General features: G+C 44.2%; 1 long non-coding RNA gene across 1 annotated transcript in view; it reads left to right on the top strand.

Moving 5' to 3' along the window:
- Nucleotides 1–20477, top strand: part of LOC144690773 (uncharacterized) — a 287279-nt gene that overhangs the window by 249371 nt on the left and 17431 nt on the right. The window contains exon 4 of the long non-coding RNA XR_013578958.1: nt 19323–19381. This is a non-coding gene — a long non-coding RNA (uncharacterized LOC144690773). The remainder of the gene's footprint in view (nt 1–19322; nt 19382–20477) is intronic.

Raw genomic sequence — 20477 nt, forward strand, 5'->3', positions numbered from 1 at the left:
TTTTCAAAACATAAAGTTTTCAGGAATTGTTACAAAAGTACACTTCCATTTTCAGTGACGAGCTAGGAAGGATTTATGAGCTACAAGCCAAAATCCACACAGACCCTAATGCAACTCCCAGATTTATCACAGCCAGACCAGTCCCTTATGCTCTATGGGACAAGATCCTGACCGAGGTAAACAGGCTGGAAAAGTTGGATATCTTACAACCGGAGCAATTTTCCGAGTGGGCGGCACCCATCGCACCCGTACTGAAGCCAGACCAAAGTGTTTGCTTATGCGGTGACTATAAATCAACTGTAAGCAGAGTGGCCAAACTTGATAGACATCCGATACCGAAGATTGATGAAATATGTTTGAAATGGGCAGGGGGCATCACATATTCAAAACTCGACATGAGCCACGCCTACCAGCAGATAGAGTTGGAAGAAAGCTCTAAGGAACTTGTGACCATAAGTACACATCGAGGATTGTATTAATTTACTCAACGACCCTTTGGGATCTCATCAGCGTGTGCTATTTTCCAGCGTGCCATGGAAAATATAGTTCAGGTGCTGCCCCATGTTATTGTTTATCTGGATGATGTCTGAGGCACTGGACAAACTGACGAAGAACACTTAGCTAATTTGGAGGAGGTGCTGAAACGCTTCTCACAAGCGGGGGCCCACCTGAAGCGAGAAAAATGTCTTTTCCAAGCCAAAGAGGTGGTTTACTTGGGCCATAAGGTTGACGCGCAGGACCTGCATCCTGTGGAAGAAAAGGTCAAGGCTATTCGCGAACCACCTGCACCAAAAAACACTACAGAACTAAAGGCCTTCCTCAGCATGATAAACAACTGTGGGTGATTTCTCCCAAATCTATCAACTGTACTGGCTCCTTTATAGGCATTGCTTAAGAAAAACCATAAATGGATTTGGCAAGCTCCGCACCTGGAGGCGTTTCTGAAGGTAAAGCAATTGTTAAGATCATTGGCCCTACTGATCCACTTTGACCCAAAGAAAGAATTGATTTTAACTTGCATCTCCTTACGGAGTAGGGGCTGTACTTTCACATCGGATGGCGGATGGCTCCAAGCGACCCATTGGTTATATATCTCGCACGCTCAGAGCTGCAGAGCGACGATATTCTCACATTGAGAGGGAGGCTTGTCTGTTGTGTTTGGTGTTCGGAAATTCCATCAAAACCTCCTCGCCATTTTCACTTTCTATCCGACCACAAGCCCCTGCTAGGATTTTTTGGAGAGGATAAGATGATACCCTCCTCGATTGCATCTGCTTGCATCCAGAGGTGGGCACTGATGTTGGCTGCTTACGAATACACTTTTATTCACCGATCAGGAAGCCAGATCGCACATGCTGATGCACTGAGCCGCCTCCCCCCGTCAGATAACAACGTGAATGTTCCAATTCCCCAGGAATTTATCTTAGTACTAAATTTTTTGGATTCCTCACCTTTCCAGGCCAAAAAATGAACAAGCCTTGATCCACTTTATTCTCATATCTGTGAGCAGGTCTTGAATGGATAGTCAGGCGAGCCAAAGTCTGATGACATGAAGACCTATTTCAATTGCAGATATGAGCTCAATTGCCAGGACGGCATATTGCTCTGGGGAGCAAGGGTTATCGTACCCCCGAGAGGGCAAAGGCTATAATTGGCTGAATTACTTAGCACTCACCCTGGCATTAGTAGGATGAAAATGCTCGCGCGCAGCTACTTGTGGTTGCCAGGGATGGACACGGACATCGAAACCCTAGTCAAAAGTAGTCTTCAATGCCAGCAGGTACAAAAGCTACCCCTCCCCTTACCTCCAATGGGAATGGCTGGGGTAGTCATGGGTGCGCCTCTACATCGACTATGTGTGGCCCTCCTTGGGCATGATGTTCCTTTCACAAATAGTCATCCTCCCAAGCGGATGGATGTCTACGAAGTCTGGTCACCCATGTCTGCTGCCACCACAGACCGTTTGCAACAGAGTTTTGCAGTTCATGGGTTTCCAGAGGTGCTCAAATCAGATAACAGGACTGCATTTACCAGCGGGGAATTTACAACCCTCAACGGAATAACTCATATCAAAACCTCACCTTACCACCCCGCCTCTAACAGTTTAGCTGAGCGGACGGTCCAAACTTTTAAGTCCGGGATGAAAAATCTGGATGGGGATTCCATCAACACCAGATTGTCACAGTTCCTATTCGCATATCAGATGACACCACACACAACCACCGGTATTGCGCCCACTGAATTAATGAAGAGACGTCTCCACACCCGTCTAACTCCTATCAGTCCGAATTTAGCGGGGAGGGTGAAGAGAAGCCAAGAGGTACAGAAGGCTAGACATGATGGCCATAATCATGAAATAAATTTCACGGTGGGAGACACAGTCCTTGTGAAGAACTTTGGAGATGGGCTCAGTTGGCCATTAGGCGAAGTGAGTGCTGTGACAGGACCTCTCTCCTATAATGCATCGGTAAACTGCCAAATAATTAGATGATACGTGGATCATCTCTGGAGAAGAGAGACAGTCCCACAAGAAGGAATGCCGGCATCATTTGCGTTCGAATCTGCACCACACGTGGAAGAAATGTCACATGATTTGGAAGTGCCAGTGGGGCCTGTTGGACCCGAGAGGGTCGAAGACACAGACTTGCCCACTTCCACTGAAGAGTCTGGTGGACAGTTGACCCCTGAGAAGGGGTTGTTAGAAAAACCAGCCGAGGCCATTGAGCTACGACCCTCGACACGTCCGAGGAAGCCTCCTGAGAGACTTGACTTGTGAATAGTTATTCATGTAAACAATTGGGATGTTGTGAAGCTTGTCAATTGTACTTTCAAATAAAGGGGGAGGGATGTACTAAAGTGGAATGCTATGTACCTTTAAGAGAATGTAGTTAATTGACCATGTGACTATATTGACCAATTGCTACACAGTGCAGGCTACTTTGGTTTCTGTAAGTCTAGAATTGGAGGTAACTGAAGAAGCACACATAGCGTTAGCGCTCTGTTCTTAGTTCCAATAAATCACCAGTCTTTGTTCAGTTAATCGGTCTTTCTGCCTATATTGTTTCAAGCACCAACTAATGTGTTACTATCAAGGGTGCAGTTAGCGTTCGCTGGACAAAGCAAACCTGATAACCAAAAATATAAAAGAGCCATAAGCAAGGAGACATTCTTGGGAGTTTATTGACAATAGTGAACATTAAGTACAAGTGATTAACACCTGTGCCCAAGCTGTGCAACTACATCTTCTTACTGTGGCTCAGTTCATAGCACCCTCGCCTTTGAATCAGAAGGTTGTGGGTTCATGTCCCACTCCCGGAAACCAAGAACTGTGAATGTACTCGAAAGAGTTACATGCAAACTGTTGATAACTCGACAGAGTTACATCTTCTTACTGTGGCTCAGTTCATAGCACCCTCGCCTTTGAATCAGAAGGTTGTGGGTTCATGTCCCACTCCTGGAAACCAAGAACTGTGAATGTACTCGAAAGAGTTACATGCGATCTGTTGATAACTCGAAAGAGTTACATCTTCTTAGAGGTGTCAGCTGTGGCTCAGTTCATAGCACCCTCGCCTTTGAATCAGAAGGTTGTGGGTTCATGTCCCACTCCCGGAAAACCAAGAACTGTGATTGTACTCGAAAGAGTTGCAATCTGTGACTGTTGATAACTCGAAAGAGTTTCCCTGTGTGTTGCAGCAGTCCCCTACAATAGGAGGATGTTCAGGTTCACGGACTCCCAGGACACTTGCCCTTTTTGCGGTCTTGTGGAGTCCGTGGACCATGCATATATAGGGTGTCTTAGGCTGCACTCCCTTTTTAGTTATTTAAAAAATCTTTTATTACTATTTTGTTTGCACTTCAGTCCCACGCTCCTGATCTACGGACACCCGGTGCGGAAGGGGGCCGGGAAGGAGGAGGACCTCCTCGTGAACCTGCTCCTGGGCCTGGCCAAGTTGGCCATCAACAGGTCCAGGCAGCGGGCGATCGACGGGGGAGTCCCGCCCGATTGTTTGTCCCTCTTCCGCGGCTACGTTCGCGGCCGGATGTCCCTGGAAAGGGAGCACGCGGTGTCTGCCGGCACCATCGAGGCCTTCCGTGCACGGTGGGCACCGCGGGGACTGGGGTGTTTTGTTGACCCCTTTAATCACATCTTAGTTTGAAGTTTGTAAGGTTCCTTTAAAGTTTTTCCTTGATTTTACAGCTGACCTGACTTAGGGGCTGTGCTTGATTTCTCCCTTGTTTTTGTTAATTTAGTTTATTGTTTTGACTCCAAAAGAGTTACATCTTCTTACTGTGGCTCAGTTCATAGCACCCTCGCCTTTGAAACAGAAGGTTGTGGGTTCATGTCCCACTCCCGGAAATAAAAAACCAAGAACTGTGAATGTACTCGAAAGAGTTACATATTCTTAACCTTCCTAACCCTGCTGCTATGTTTTGGTACTCCCCAACATCCACAGCGGAGGTGGAGGCAGCCTGCTGACTGCTATGCCCTTTGGCAGGCAACCTCTGTTGGGCCCCGGCCTGCTTCCGGTGTCCTGCTGAGTGGCAGTGGCACCGTCCTCGTCCCGTGGAGCTGGAGCTGCTCGGGGAAACAGGAAGGGGGGTTCAGATGAGCCGGACACTTCCGGGGTCACTTGGATGGATGGCCTCGGGGTGTGCACCTACTGATCCTCCTCCCTATGGGTGCCCGAGGGCCCTTGGCTGACTCCTTGAGGAAAAGGGGAAGCTGGGGTGAGATCAAGCTGCCCTTCACCTCTCTCACATTGACACTGTTGGAGACCAACTATGGCATCAGTGATGGAGTTCATCCCACGCAGCAGTGCAGGAGCGATGTCTTGGACCAAGGTCTCCATGTCAGCCGCCATCCTACCAGTGTTGACCTCGGTTGGCATGCCGGTGCTATCACCACAGACGGAAGGTGGATGGACTCCTCCATCGTGCCTTGCAATCTGAGCAGTGCAGCGGACATCCCTTCCTGATGTTCCCGAGCTTGCCTTTGCAGCTCCAGGAACTGTGACATGACCGAGTCCAGTGACTCATCATCTGACACAGACTCAGCAAACTTCTGGTCTCCAGCAGTCCTCTGAGTGCTGGAAACCTGGGCAGTCCCTGTCACCACCTGCTGTGGATTAGACTGTGCGATGTGCTCAACAGATTGTGACCTCGAGGCTACTCCAGAATTAGGTCCCACCAAGGTGTGTGTCTCTGCGCTGGTGGAGGGTGTAGATGAGCATTGTGATGGGTCCTCAGGGTGTTATCAGATTCAACTTCCAAGGTGTCTTTGGGGCTTGTGTCAAGGTTCTGTTGAAGAGTCATACGGACTCGAAACGTTAACTGTGTTCCTCTCCGCAAATGCTGTCAGACCTGCTGAGTTTTTCCAAGTATTTTATTTTTGACCTGGCTCATGGACCTTGTTGGCTGCTTCCCAGATGTGCATGCAAAATCAAGGAGAGATAATTAGTGCAAAGCAGGGGACTGTGGAACAGGGGAACTGACTCACAGCATGATTGTTTGATAGATGTTGCACTGCTGGATCCTTGGTAGAGCACACCAAGTGACGACCTCACCGTCAGCATAGGAATGGTCCAGATCATCACCGGTCAGCTGGATGACTCTATTTTCCGAGTCTGAGAGGACCTTGATGTCAGGCATTCCTCCATCAGTTTGCGACCCCTCCCTTTTGTTTTGAGCCTGCCTGAATACAGATGGGGAGAGTTTAAGCAGGACTTCTCATCTGCCAGGCCAGATGAGAAATATGTCTGGCATGTGTATGGTGAGTGATGCCCTGTATGGGATGAAGACACAATCCTCAGGTCAGACGAAGGTGTGTGTGAGAGAGTGAATGGTGATGTCTCTCGAACTGGCGGTGAGTGAGATCCCTGTGGATGTGTGATAGGTTTGTGAGCGTGTGAATTGAGTGGAACAGAGGAGATCATTCATCCTCTTTCGGCACTGGGTGGCTGACCTCTTTTGCAGGGCGTTGGCACTGACCATCGCTGCCATCATCTCCTATGCTGGATTGGTGACCATGCTTGCCAGTCTTCACCCAAAGCGGGGGTAGAGGACTTTATGGCAGCCCTCCACTGCATCCAGTAAGCACCTGAGGGAGGCTTGGGGGCAGCATGTTTCCTCTCTTTGGCAGCCATGACTTTGCAGCAGCTCCTGAAACCCCAGAGAGTGCTAGTTCTGTGCAGGGACACCCTTTAAATATGGCGCCCAGATTACTGACAGCCTGAGGTGATGGTGGGGCATGCAAATTAGTGGTCTCCCCGCCAGTGACCAGGCGGCTTTCCCCGGAATGCATTCTTAATGAGGCGGGATGCACCGGGATTGGGACGATATGGCGCGAAAACCCGCCATTGCGCCAGATGGGTAAAACACCCTTTTCCTGTCCACTACAGCACTTTGTGCAAATCTGGGACCATTCTGCCCACTGTTCTAATGTATTAATCATGCCAGCCTATCAGGGCACAGCAAGGTCCCACAGTCAGCAAGTGATATGACCCCAGATATGCTGATTCACTGATGATGGTTGAAGGATATATCTTGAAACAACTCCCTGCCCCTTTTCAAATTGGTGCCATAAGATCTATTGCATCCACCTACGAGGCTACATGGGGCCTCAGTTTAATTATTTAGCTGAAAAACGGTGCTCCTCAACAGGTAGTATAGAGGAACCAGATAGTATAGAGGAACAGTTCACTCGATTAAAATTATAAGAAAAAATGAACAAGCTCAGAAAATATAGAAATGTAACACAAGAGGACACTTTCAATTTTGAGCGATTGTGTAAAATGGTTTTATAACAAGTTGGCAGTCCATTTTATATCTCTCCTGATTGAACTCAGTGGAGATAAATAAATGATTTGGATGGGGGAACCAAATGTTATATTTCCAAGTTTGCTGTTGACATGAAACTTGGTGGGAGTGCGAGTGGTGAGGATGTTAAGAGGCTTCAAGATAATTTAGACAAGTTGAGTAAGTAGGAAAATACATGGCAGATGCAGTATAACCTGGATAAATGTGAAGTTGTCCACTTTGGTAGGAAAAACAGAATGGCTGAGTATTATTTAAATGGTGATAGATTGGGAAATGTTGATGTACGAAGGGACCTGGGTGTCCTTGTACAACAATTACCAAAAGCAAGCATGCAGGTGCATCAAGCAGTTAGGAAGGCAAATGCTATGTTGGCCTTCATTGCAAGAGGATTTGAGTACAGGAGCTAGGATGTCTTACTGCAGCTGTATAGGGCCTTGGTGAGACCACACCTGGAGTTTTGTGTGCAGTTTTGGTCTCTACCTAAGAAAGGATACACTTGCCATAGAGGGAGTGCAACGAAGATTCACCAGACTGATTACTGGGATGGCACGATTGTCATATGAGGAGAAATAAGGGCTGACTAGGCCTGTATTCACTGGAGTTTAGAAGAATGAGGGGGGATCTCATTGAAAGGTATAAAATTCTGATAGGGCTGGACGGACTGGATGAGGGATATTGTATCCTCTGGCTGGGGGGTCTAGAACAAGCGGTCAGAATCTCAGGGTACGGGGTAGGCCATTTAGGACTGAGATGAACAGAAATTTCTTCACTCAGAGGTTGGTGAACCTGTGGAATACTCGTCACAGAGGGCTGTGGATGCCAAACCACTGAATATACTTAAGAAGGAAATAGATTTATTTCTGGATTCTAAAGGCATCAAGTGGTGTGGGGAGAGCGCGGGAGAACAGCATTGAGATAGAGGATTGGCCATAATCACATTGAATGGCAGAGCAGACTCAAAGGTCCAAGTGACCTGCTCCTGCTCCTTTTTCCTATCAGAAGAGATGTGAAACAGGCTGCTTACACACAATCATCCATTTTACACCATCCTCCCAAAGGGAAGATGTATCCTGAGCTACCTTAGGTTTAAACAGAAGTTATTACAAAGAAAAGATTTATTAGTCTTGTAGTTTTAAGACTAATTGTGGATTGTGAATCAAAGCTCATAGAACATCCAATCCCAAAACAAAGTGTTATTGCTGGGTCTGTGCTATCTGTAGCCTAAGCTATGTCATTAACATGACATGGTCAGCTGCACTGATGGAAACACTACACAGAAAAAAGATTCGCTTGCTGTCTATTTTCTCATCATGGATGAGAACATGATCATACTTTGACATCGGATCTGTTGAAAGTTAAATATCTCTAACTTTTCTGAAGCTCTTTAAGTAGCCAAGGTGAAAATGGGATCTACATCCTAGAATTGGATTTTCAGAAATGAAATAGGCGCCTGAGCTAAAACATGGCGGGGGGGATGCACGCACAAATTTTGCACTGGAAATGAACTGCCTGACATATTGACAAAGGCAGAAACATCGGGCTTTAGGGCCCATGCCTGAAATAGGCTTTGAGCCCTTTGGATATGCAAACAGCGGGTCTGAAAGCTGTTTGAGGCCTCCTTTGCTAATTGGCCTCCTTTGGTCTACATTGCACCCTTTTTTTCTTTAAACAGCCCAGGAGCTCAGGGAGCCCATAGTTCCCCCATGCTTTCTCCATGGCAATGCCTTGGCCAATCAGAGTCAACTTCCCAACCAATCAGTACCCTTTTCTCCTGCAGTATAATTTGTCGTGATCGTTTGAAATTTGGCATTCTTGAGTTTGTCCTGATGAGTGCAAGATGAAAAGTTCCAGCAGCATATCTCTCTTTTCTGCATTAAAATATTACATAAAATACCACTTTTTTATGCACAGGACATTATAGATTATATTTTAAACAGGTCTGTGGTGCATTTTATACATCTGGGCCATACCAGGGAGAGAAATGCTTTGTTGAACACAAGCAGTGCAGGAAGGAGGCATTAATTGTCATTATGCTTACTTTCTGCAGAGATTAAAGTTCAGGCCCTGGCAGATGCTAAAGTAAACATTAGAAATAGGTGTCAAACTTTTGAGGCATTTCAGGGACATTTCTCTGTGGAAAAGATTGCCCTTCAGATGGTATGTGCAGTGAAAGATCTGAATAAGACACTAAATAAATCATAGCATCTTCTGAAGCAGAGTGGGCATGAAAATGATTATTAATTATAAATGAGTTTTATTTTAACATTAGAAGAATCACTATATTTTGAAGAGATGAGTGTTCAGGCTAACAAGTTTTACAGCTTCAGTGGTTCTGGAATGCACTCTACAGTGAATATTTCATTCAGCTTGTTTTTATCTCTTCTACAAAGTAAGTATGGTGCGCTAAGTAGCCAATGCTTAACTTTTACTTAAATGGGGCAGGGAGCAGGATCTGTTTCAGGTCAGATAATTTGCAAGTTTTACCCGTTGATAATACGGATAATAAAGAGTATTATCTCTTTCTGAGGAAGCAATATTTGGATTTTATTTTAGGTCCCAATTATCTCACTTTAAGTATCAGCCCTGGCTCAATTAATAGCACTCACACCTCTAAATCGCAAATCTCCAAGTTCAAGTCCAACTCTAGGGCTTGAGTGCAAAAGTCCAGGCTGACGTTCCAGTGCAGTATGAAGGGAGTGCTGCACTGTCGGGGGTGCCATCTTTTACATGAAATGTTAAAACAAGGGCTCGGGTGGATATAAAATGGCCCGCAGCACTATTTTGAAGAAGACCAGTTCCTTGCGATAGCAGGTCTGACCCACAGGACCCTGACCTCCCCCAGGGGTAGGGAAAGGAGACAGGTCCTGAATCAATCACAGGGAAAATCTTTGTTGTTTGCACCAATCTGATCCACACTGGTCATCCAGCTAACTGAGCCCCCAAGGAGTCCCAGTTCCTGTGGCAACATGCACTTTTATGATCATGATATAGTCTGAAGCTATGAATAGTGATGGCTGAGGCTCCAATTTTCTTTCCATCACAGGAATGTCTCCTGGTCTTAATGTTTACTATTGGCATATGTTGGAAGGATTTACAAGTTGAACCTCAACCTGTTTGGCTACATTATAAACGCACCTTCCCTGACCATCTAGTCCTGGAGTGGGACTTGAACCCAGAGCTCCTGGCTTGGAGGTAGGAACGCTACCTACTGTGCCACAAGACTTCCTCTTCCACTGCATTGGCTAATATTTACCCCTCAATCAACATCACAAAGAAACAGATTATCCGTCATTAAGCGCATTGCTGTTTGTCGGAGCTTGATGTGTGCAAATTGGCTGCTGTGTTTGCTACATTACAACAGTGACAATTCTTTAAAAATACTTCATTGACTGTAAAGTGCTTTGAGACATCTGGTGGTTGTGAAAAGTGCTATGTAACAGCTATATAAATATAAGTTTTTTTAATATTCTCTTGAAGTGGACTCTTGAAGAGGTATAGGTTTCACAGGCACTGAGCATCCTTCCATATGTTATCCATCAGGCCTTTATTTATGTATAATCTATGAAATTGAGAGTCTACCATAAGGAGTAAAGGAGGAACATTACAGTCAAGTCCCATTCTGTCCTCATTGCTTATTCACATAAATGTTTGAGGTGACAAAAGAATCACCAGAAGGAAGAAACGTTGGCTGATTTCTCACTCCCTGGCCTAGTAGCATGGAATGCATTTGAGATCCATACAGACCAAACCTTGGATCTTCCTGCCCTATAATTTATATTCCAGATGGAACAGTGAGGTTATTAACTTAGCCATCCATGGTGCTTTGATCCTTTTCCCAATATTCTCACATTCAACTGCATACCGTCCCCATTATTTTGAGCCCATCTGGTTGTTGAGCAGGGAAAAATGCTTGAAAGATTAGTGCTAGAACAGAAGATTGGAAAAGTTTAGAAACCAGCAAAGGGCGGCTAAAAAAATACTAAAGGGGGAGAATTGGAGAAAACTAGCAAAAAAGTCAAGAACAAAGAGCAAAAGCTTCTACAAGTATATAAAAAGGAAACGAGTTGCGAAAGTAGAGGTTGAGACTGGGGAATTAATAACGGGAAATGAGGAAATGGCAAACTATTTCAACAAATATTTTATGTCCGTCTTTATTGTAGAAGACATCCTGAAAATAGTTGAAAATCGAGAGGCAAAAGGGAGGGAGAAACTTAGAGCAATAACTAGCGCTAGAGAAAAAAAAAATAAAGAGAATACGAATGGAACTTAAGGCTGACAGGTTCCCTGAAGGTTCATCCTAAGGTTTAAAAAAAAATGGCAACAAAGGTAGTGGATGCATTGGTTGTAATCTTCCAAAATTCCCTATATTCTGGAAAGATCCCTGCAGATTGGAAAACTGCAAATGTAACACCTCTATTCAAGAAAGGAGGGAGACAGAGAAACCTTTAGGCCAGGTAGCCTAACATCTGCCATAGGGAAAGTGATAGAATCCATTATTAATGAAGTAGTAGCAGAGATATTTAGAAAATTATAATACAACCTGGCAGAGTCAGCATGGTTTTGTGAAAGGGAAACCATGTTTGACAAATTTGTTAGAGTTCTTTAAGGATGTACCAAATAGGGTGGATAAAAGAGAACTAGTGGATGTGATATATTTGGATTTCCAAGAGGCATTCAATAAGGTATAAAAGATAACTATACAAGATAAGAGCATAGGATGTTGGGGATGATATATTAGCATGGATAGAGGACTGGCTAACTAACAGGAAGCAAAGACTTGGGATAAATGGGTCATTTTCAGGTTGGCAAACTAACTAGTGGAGTGCCGCAGGGATCAGTGCTGGGGTCTCAACTATTACAATCTATACTAGTGACTTGGAAGAAGGGATCAACTGTATTGTCGCCAAATTTGCTGATGATGCAAAGTGAGATAGGACAGCAAGTTGTGAGGATGGTACAAAGAGTCTACAAATGGACATAGATATATGAAGTTAGTGGGCAAACATTTGGCAGGTGGAGTATAATGTAGGAAAATGCAAGGTTGTCCACTTTGACAAGAAGAATAGAGAAGCAGAATATTATTTTAAATGGAGTTAGACTGCTGAATGCGTCAGTACAGAGGGACCAGGTACCACCAGGTACTCTTGTATATGAATCACAAAACGTCAGCATGCAGGTATAGCAAGTAATTAAGAAGACAAACTGAATATTGGCCTATATTGCAAAGGGGATGGACTATAAAAGCAGGGAAGTCTTACTACAGCTGTACAGGACATTGGTAAGACCACACCTACAGCACTCTGTACAGTTTTGGTCACCCGATTTAAGGAGGAACATACTTGCATTGGAGGCAGTCCAGAGAAGGTTCATTCGCTGATTCCTGGGATGAAGATGTTGTTTTATGAGGAAAGGTTGAGCAGATTGAGCTTATTCTCATTGGAGTTTAGAAGAATGAGAGGTCATCTCATGAGATGAAACATGAGATTCTGAGGGGCTGTGACAAGGTAGGTGTTGGGAGGATGTTTCCTTTTGAATCTAGAACTAGGGATCACAGTTTAAAAATAAGGGGTCTCCCATTTAAGATGGAGCTGAGGAGGAATTTATTTTCTGTGTGGTTGTTCGTCTTTTGCATTCTCTTCCCCAGAGAACAGTGGAAGTTGGGTTATTGAATGTATGAAAGGTAGAGTTAGACAGATTTTTGTTTGACAAGGGAGTCAAGCGTTATGGGGGGAAGGTAGGAAAGTGGAGTTATGGTCACTATCAGGTTAGCCATGACCTTATTGAATGGTGCAGCTGACTCGATGAGCCAAGTGATCTATTCCTCCTATTTCTTATGTTCCTGTGATCTTATAGGCTGTGGTCATTGAACCTTCCTGTCTGTGATTATTGTCTATTAGGAATTTACCTTTGTAAGAAATAATTGCACTTATTTCTACTTTTTAAAATTTTCATTCAAATAGAGTGTGCCAGTGTTGTGATGTGCTCTACTTAAAGCCCAGGAGGAGTGCTGTAAAAAAACTCACTTCATGAGGGAATTCACGTGCCGACTTTCTGATACGAAAATCTCAAGCTCAAGTGTTGTTAGTGTGTGCTGCCTGTGTGTTGTCTTCTCCCCACAACACTTCCAGGAGGTTGAGGGGTCAAACTCCAATATACTGAAGTTTTGAGTTCACCTGGGTCTGGATGTTTCCTATGGCGGGCGGGCTGGGGCGGGCGCAGAACCAATCGCCGCCCGCGATCGGCTGTGCGCTGCCATTTTACGCGGGTGAGCCAATTAAGGCCTGCCCAGCGTAAAGTGCGGCCAGTAGCGCTCAGCGCTACCTGTGCGGGTGGGGGGAGGAGGGAGAGTCAGGGCCAGTGCTCTTTAGCGCATGCGTGCGCAAGAGTGCAGCAATCTCCCTGAGGCACAGAGACGCCTCGGAGAGATTGAATGGAGAATAAAACAGTAATGGAGTAAATGATGTAAAAATTTATTGAAATATGGCTCCTCATGTGACAGTGTCACATGAGTTGGGACATGTTTGTGAAGGTGGGAAATTTTTTTTATTTATTTTATAAAAGCTTCAGGAAACCTCATCCCGCCCATGGATGAGGTTTCCTGAAAAACGCGAAGGCCGCTTGGGCTTTTCGCCCTAAAGTACTTCAATTAATTTCTCAATGGCCTTAACAGGCCCTTAACATTTCGGTGGATGCGCAGCCGATTCTGGCGTGCACCCACTAAAGGAAATATTGCGATGGCATCGGGAAACATGCCCGACGTTATCGGACATCATTTTACATGTCGGCAAGTTGGGCCCGTCCCCGCACACCAACCGGAAGATTCTGCCCCTGTTTTCATTCGTAGGGCAGGAATTTCAGTTTGGCGGGCGGGCGGGCCAGGGAGCGGGCAGGAAATGGCCCACCTCCCGCTATCGGCCCCCGACCGCGATTTCACGCTGGCTGGCCAATTAACGGCAAGCCAGCGTGAAAGGCGCGCTGAGTAGCTCAGCAGTGCCCGGGTGGGCTGGAGGAGGGCGGGCGCTGAAGTCAGTGCAGGGGCAGGGGGATCACGCACTGAAAGCTCCCTGAAGGCCGAGAGCTTCCTGAGGGAGCTGAAGCACTTTAACATCAAAAATAAAGATCTTGAAAATCTGAAAAAAAATGTCCCCGCATAGGACTCACTCACAGGAACATAAACATAATAAAAATTGTGTCAAAACATTTTTATCCTTTTTGAAATTTGATTACGGAAACTTCATTCCGCCCGTGGATGAGGTTTCCTCAAAAGTCCAAAGGCCGCCTGGCCGATTCGCCCGCCCACCAACTGTAACGTTGGACGGGCAGCAGAAAATACAGCTTAATTAATTGATTAATGGCCCTAATAGGCCTCTTAACTGTCCGCCGGTGCGCTGCCAGCTCTTGCATGCGCCTGCCGAGCGAAATATCGCGTGAGTGCCCTGTGACATCGGGACGCTTGCCGACATCACCGTGTGCTATTTCACGCTCGAGGGTGTCAGGCAGGCACCCGCACCATGAGTGGAAAATCCTGCCCAGAAAGTTTTGGCAGTTCTTTGCCAGCCTCAGTCTGAGACTGTAATCACACTTAGGTGGGAGGAAGAGAAGCCGTGAAAAAGAATCTGTATAAACCATCCAACTTCCATTCTATTTACTGAGAAGGTTGTGTCAATCTGATTATTTGCACATTGCGCTGATTGAACACAACATCAACCATAAATGTCTTTTTTTAAAGATCAAGCAGAATTCAATTTGTGTGAGGCTTAAATCCACATGTCCATTTGGTCTTTTAGATGTCTAGACATTTCAGTGTATTTTTTGCCTTCAAAGTTCCACTCTCTGGCTATGCAAGTAGCTTCTGATGCTAGGTGTGAATATATTAAATGAAGAGAACACATGCTTTGTTCTATCTGTGAGACCTATGTAAGTAATCCTTCAAAAGGTCAGAGCCTAGGAGTGTCGCCCTTCATGAATAGTCCATATATTTACTGGGGCTTTCATTGACACTAGCACAGAACACACAGCCAAATTCATTCTCCAATGAGTTATGACACCTCTCCGAAGGGAGCAGGTGCCAGAAATTCTTCATCACAACTGAGGTTAAAGAAAGAAAGGTTTGCATTTACATGGCACCTTTCCCAACTTTGGGAAGATTTGTATCCATTGAACTACCTTTGAAGTAAAAAGTGAAATGCTGGAGCCACTCAGCAGGTCCGGCAGCGTATGCAGAGAGAGAAAAGCAGTTAATATTTCAGGCCGGTGAACTTTCATCAGAGCTGGGAAAAGTTAGGAATGTAACAAGTTTCCAGCAAGTGGAAGAGGAGAGTTGGAGGGTGGGATGAAGAGCAAAAGGGAAAGTACATGATGGTGTGGAGGGGTGGGAGAGATTAAATGACAAAAGCTTTCATGGTGCTAAGCCAAAGGAAGTGGTTATGGGTCAAGTAAAGAAACCAAAGATGTGTCTAGAGGAGGTGCGAATGGCAGAATCATGACATCTGCTGTCTGCAAAGTGTAGTAATTGTTTTAATGTAGGAGGCATGGCAACCAAATTTCTCACAGCAAGCTCACACAAACAGCAATGAAACAATGACTAGGTAAAGCTGTGGTGTTGGTTGAGTGCTAAATATTGACTAGGAAAAACCAGGGCGAACTTCAAACAACTTTTATACCCACCTCAGAAGGCAGACTGTTCTTTGGTTTCATACCTCAGCCAAAAGACAGTACCTGCAACATTCCCTCAATTCTGTACTGGAACCTTGTAATACAGAGGGAAGTGTGCTACCCACTTAGCAACAGCTGCCTCTCTCAGGTGCTGTGAAACATTGAGTTTTCAAGATCATTAGTTGGAGGAGGAAGGGCAGACCGGTGGGAAAAAGTGAAGGGTTCCACAAATTTTAAGATTCTAGAAAAAAAATCAGTTGTGTTTCTGTCGTACTTGGAAACAAAACAGAGGATGAATGTGTAGAGTGGCTTAGTTAAAATTTAGGAAGAACAAGAGAAAGAAGTTCAGATAACCTGCATGTACTTTTTGTAGCTTACACTTCAGCTACACCAATAAAGTGATGGCGATACCCTCCAGACCTCATTGTGGTCTTGGGCTAGTGCAACTTGATATACACACTCTCCCCGACCTTCTCCAGTTGCAATAATAGTGGATTTATTGCAAAATGCCTCAGTACCATCTATGTTACTGAAATCAGTGTTGTGGCATTGACTTCTAGCTGTTCCAATACCATTTCAAACTTTTGGACAACAGAGGGAACACCTATAAACAATTTCATGTTGTTTTGTCACATTTTCTTTGAGCTATAGAAATTCTCCGCAAAATGATACATCATTCTAAGGACCAAATTATGAGCTTGTCTGATAACCATTATTTTACTCTTTCTTGGCTGTAAAGTACTGAAATGCCATTTGGCCCTTTTCTTTTAATAAACTGCCTTTTTAAATGTGGAATTGTGGATAGAAAAAGTCAATATACAATCATTACCACCGAATCTTCTCTCCACATTAATAGGATCATATGAAGAATCATAAAGCTGGCAACATAAGTTTTTCAAGCCACAGACACTGCTTCACTTTTTTTTCTCGCGCTAAGGAAAAAATTCAATAATAATTTAGCCAAATGGCAACTTAATGTGAGACCTACGTAATTTGGTCATACGACACTGAAAGCCAATCAGTTGTTGTGAAAAAGTTTAACTAGTTCTGCCAGAGGACTAAGCTCGTCTGAATTTCTTATGACCATCAGGATAATTAATAGTGAGTTCAGAAAGAAAAATCCCATCAGTATTTGTGTGAAGTCGAATGGTGGCAGATCTGCTCTCAATTTGTTCTTCTGCAGCAATGCATGGCCCATTGCTTAGTTTAGATGTTTTAATGGCCTGTTGAGAAAGTGGAAAAGCAGAATAGTGTGGATGTTGGAAATATGGAATAAAAACGGAAAATGCTGGAAATATTTATCAGTAAATCAGGCAGGCATCAATGGAGAGAAAAACAGAGTTACCTTTTCAGATCGATGACCTTTCATCAGAACTCGGAAAAAGCTAGAGATGTAATATGTTTTGAGCAAGGAGTGGGAGGGACAAGGGCAAAACGTCTGTGATAGGATGGAAGACAGGAGAGATTGAATGACAGAAGAATTTGTCCTACAGAGCCAAAGGGAATGAGGATAGGGCAAGAGCAGGTGTGCTACTCTCTGAAAGCGAAAAGAAGAAAAAAACCAAAACGTGCAAAGAAAAGGAAACAAAAAGAGAGAACAGAGTTTACAGTCAATGTGTTGAACTCAATGTGGAGCCTGGAAGGTTGTAACGTGCCTAATTGAAAAAGATGAGGTGCTGGTCCTTCAGCTTAAATTGAGCTTCACTGCAACAGCGTAGCAGGCCAAGGATGGAAATGTCAGCATGAGAGCAAGGTGGAGAAATAAAGTGACAGGCCACTAGAAGCTAGGGGTCATGCTTGCAGCGTGAACAGGGGAGGAGGTAAAAAGGTGAGAACATGTGTAACACTTTCCCTGTTATTCAGCCACTTCTGTCTCACATGGCCTCACTTTAGTCAAAAATTAATAATTTTTCCAATGTAGTCCACATTAGGGGACCGTTTAGCTCTTCTTTTGTTAATCCTGATGTGTTCAGCCTGTGTACACCTTCATTCCCTGTTGCTAGGTGAAATTTTATGGCTTGCATGTCTGGTTCAGACATACATGAATCAGGAAAATCAGGAAACCATAGCTCTGTACATTGTTAAACAATTTGAATACAGATAATAGGCCAGCTGTATCCCAGTTCAAACTGGGGAAATTTGTGGATGTTTTGACAATATCCCTTTGACCTTCATTCTCCTATAGTATCTGGGATGAGTGTCACTCCGAAGCTCCACCTGTTATAAGCACAAACTTCTCTCACCCGATTTTTTTTTGTTTTTATTTGACTCTCCCTCACTCGCCTTTCTTGACTGAGCTAACTCTGTGCTGGTCCTCTCAATGCACTGTCCCACTCACTAAACTGACAGGCTATGCACTGCAATTGCACCACCAGGGATCCGTCCACTTACCAGCTCTTCCCTTGAGTATTATCCCAGCACCGTGTCTTCAAAGCTGTTCTGTGATTTCAACACTCTTCGATGCTGCAAAATCTTTGTAGTCTGACCAAAATGTCAAGGGTTGGTTCATGCCATGTAGCTTTTTCTAAGGTTGCACACCATGCCGTACCTGTATTTAACCCTGCTGCCAGCTGTTTGGCATTGCTAAACAGCACGTTGTGTTTTCATAATGATATAAAGTCATCAATCACTCATAAAGGGTTGTGTAAACACATTATGGGTTTCTTTGTTAAGACTATGCACATAGGAACATTTACACAAAGACTGAAATTTTGAAGGCATCAGCAGCAGAGCTGTGTGTGCTGTGTTCTGCTCACAAGCCAAAGTGAAACTGAGGCTGGATCACATGACACACTTCCCTTCTAGTGATGGCATGCTGCAACCCCTTAAAGGCATATTACAAAAGTAATGATGATTGTTAAGCGAGTAAATGTGGCAGGCATTTTTGCGCAGCAACCATCTCACCAACAGCAAATGAATAAATCATCAGATAATCTGCTTTTGGTAGCAATGATTGAGGGAGAAAAACTGTTGAGGACTCCAGGAGAAAACTCCAGTATTCTTTGAAAGGTGCTGGGAACATAAGAAAAGCCTAGGTCATTTAGACATTGAGCTTGCTCTGCCATTAAAGCAGATCATGGCTCATCTCTATTTCAACTCCATTTACCTATTGTAGCCCCCTATCCCTTACCTAACAAAAAAACTCAATCTTGAAAACTCCAGCTGTCCCAGCATCCAAAATCTTTTGCTGGACAGAATTCCAAATATCTAATATTCTTAGGATCCCTCGCATTCGCTGAGCAGTCAGATAAGGCTCCATTTTATAGCACCTCCAAAGGACAGCATTCCCTCCGGATTACACTGAAGTTACTTGCGCTTACATGACAACATCATGACATGTTGAAAATTAACACGTATCATTTGGAAGACAGCAGCTATTAAATTTTCCAGCTTCATGTTTAAAACAAAGGGTTTGAATCACACAGTACAATATTCATAATGAATGTGCGAACTTGTTTCTACGAAATTTCTGTCAACCACACAACAAGTTGCTAACTCATGGACTAATACTTTTATTAAAATAGTAGCAGCAGAGCACAAAATAAATAATGGGTTTCTTACTAATATCATATGATTTCTTCACTATCGCTCGGTCAAAATCCTGGAGCTCTGTTCCTAACATTACTGTGGGCGTTCCTACAAAAGATGGACTGCAGTGGTTCAAGAAGGCTGCTCACCACCACCTTCTCAAGGGCAATAAATGTTGGCTTAACCAGTGACGCCCACATCCCATGAACGAACAAAAACAAAACTTCCAATTTCAATCCCAGATATCCGGATATTCCAGTCCTTACTACTTTGTCAGTGTCCGCAAACAGTAACCCTCCTATCCTCTTCCTCTCTCCTCCCAGGATTGAAAACACAAGCTGTCCATTAAATCCAAGAAAATCCAAGGAACAAAGAATTAAGGGTACATTTTTACACTTAGAAAAAAACAAATGTTCAGCCAGTCTCGAAGTTTATCTGCTAATCCGTGTGCAGGCCGTTGAGCAAGCGAGTTTGGAGAATACTCCTGACTGCCTCAAGCATCCTGTCAGCCCTGAATTGAAAGTGCCAGCATGCACGCAGGTTTTAATGAAGCAATAATGCGTGACAAGCCTTTGATGGTTTTGTGACTCTGGGCACTCTCTCTGAATACGCAATATGCAGGGGTACAGCAGTGATTTATTAAAATGTGAGGAAAATGTCAGATTAGTCGGACATGTAATGATGTTTTACTTACTGCAATTGGTCTTATCTGATACAATGACTGACGAGGTGACAAGGATATGTAACAGTGTTTTACTTAATGCCAATCCCAGTAACCTGTCAGACACAGGCTAGAATATTAGCAGCAGAACCAAGTAACTTAACAAATGCCTGTCTCGCCTTAATCTTTGAACCCAGCATTGATCAACAGCAGTTACGTATGGACATGTGAACATAAGAAATAGGACTGAACTAGGCAATTCGGCTGCTCGAGCCTGCTCCACCATTCATTAAGATCATGGCTAATCTGTTTGTGTTGCGAATTTCACATCCCCATCTACCCCTGATAACCTTTGATTCCCTTGCCTAACAAGAATCTATCTACCTTCACCTTAAAAATATTCAATAATCCCACTTCCACCACCTTCTATGGCAGAGAGTTCCAAAGTCGCACAATCCTCTGACAGAAAAAAATTCTCCTCAACCCTGTCCTAAAAGGGCAACCCCTAATTTTAAAACAGTGCCTCCTAGGTCTGGACTCACCCACAAGAGGAAACATCCTTTCCACGTCCACCTTGTCAATACTGTTCAGGATCTTATAAATTTCAATAAATTCACCTCTCACTCTCCTACACTCCAGTGGAATCAAGCCCAGTCTGTCTAACCTTTCCTCATAAGACATATCCTCTCATTCCAGGTACAAATCTAGTAAACCTCCTCTGAACCGCCTCCAACACATTTACATCCTTCCTTAAATAAGGAGACCAAAACTGCACATAATATTTGAGATGTGGTTTCACCAATACCCTGTATAATTG

This window comes from Cetorhinus maximus, chromosome 2 (genome assembly GCF_964194155.1).
Source record: "Cetorhinus maximus chromosome 2, sCetMax3.hap1.1, whole genome shotgun sequence".
Taxonomy (NCBI): Eukaryota; Metazoa; Chordata; class Chondrichthyes; order Lamniformes; family Cetorhinidae; genus Cetorhinus; species Cetorhinus maximus.